We start from the raw sequence: 1,524 nt of genomic DNA, 5'->3' as shown, positions 1-1,524 counted from the left end.
AAGTATATTCGGATGTCTTTCCACAACGCCACGTTTATTGGAGGGATCAATGCACTGAATCAATTATAATTCGCTACTGCCTCCATAAACCAAGGGCTTTTGCGTATTATATTGACTATGCTGACTCACAGGACAGGCAAAAGGCACGTGGGAGGAATAAGTGCGTTTCGATCGTTTGACTTAAGAGTAGAAAGAAGGTGTGATGCAACTTAAAATAGCAAGTGTGTCTGTCTCGGGGCCAGGCCGCAGGATACAGCTAAGAGGGAAGGAGGCAAGGTGGTCCAAGACTGGAAAGTAAGGCCTGGCAGCTGCCGAGCTGCGATTGCTCTCCTCTGGGGCCCAGTTCATCTGTTGCTGCAAGTGTCTAGACCTTCAAAAGCATCTGGTGTCAGTCAAGTTCTCACCAATGCTTGCTTCTGGCCTGAGCACTGACTCCGGGTTGATAGAGTTGAGTTTCTCGCCTATCAGTTCAACCTTAAGGTTCTCTCGTCCTTCCGGGATTCAGCTAAGGGGGTTCTTGTACTCCCTTGTGTGTTTCTCTCTCCATGAGGAGTCCTTATGAAACGATAGCGAGAGTCGTGCTCTATACACCATCGTGAGCTTTTGTCAGGGGGAGATTTCAGCACACCACTCTGTGGACCACTGCTCTGCAGCCCGTTTCTTCACGTGGGAAATGGGCCCCTGCATTCATAGACTGAACATGCAGCAAGCAAGGTATTTATCATCCCTTCCTCCAATCCCAAAAATCAAAGAAGTAATCCTTATCAAAGTAACAAGTTCAAATTTATTTTTATACATTGTAAATACAGGCAAAGAGAGGGGGTCCTGGGAGTCAGAATCCACTGGATGGCGGTGAGAGCAAGTAAATGTAGACAGCGCATAGAAATAGTTCAATGATGACAATGTTTTTGTGCACCTGTGTAAATTTTGCATTCATTTTATTTTGATTTCCTTATCCTTGTTTGACCATAACTTTTTCTTTAAATCATTTTATTGGGGGCTCATACAACTCTTATCACAATCCATACATACATCCATTATTTGACCATAGTTTTTGTTGTTGGTGGTGGTTTTATACCTTCCCAGAATTTATAGATACACTCACGGGGTCAAGATAACAAAATGCCCTTTGGAGTCCCAGTCCTGTACATTACTTACCGGTTAGAAGGTGAAAGGTGAAGGATGATGGACCTGACTTGAGAGAATTCGCCCATAGTTTGCCAACTCCCTAATTTTCCTTACAGTCTCTCACAGGTTTTCCTGGCTGACTTGACTTCACACTCTCCAGTCTCACTTCCTTGCCTGTCCCCAGGCTCTGGGAGGCCATACCGTCACTGGGTCCTCTGTCAATATTCTCAAGGAAGATTCTGACATATACCTCAACTAACAAAAGACAGTTCTCACCTGTCCTCTTGTGGAGGCAGCGAAGTTTAAAGCAACACAACAAACCACCTTTAATCACACTTACTGCTAACCTTACATTATGGCCTCACAACTTTTCCAAACTCATCCTATTTTTTTTTT

The sequence above is a fragment of the Echinops telfairi genome, unplaced genomic scaffold (assembly GCF_000313985.2).
Source record: "Echinops telfairi isolate 266 unplaced genomic scaffold, ASM31398v2 ScPeMD7_7469;HRSCAF=8507_0, whole genome shotgun sequence".
Taxonomy (NCBI): Eukaryota; Metazoa; Chordata; class Mammalia; order Afrosoricida; family Tenrecidae; genus Echinops; species Echinops telfairi.
Note: the sequence above shows the minus strand (reverse complement) of the source record.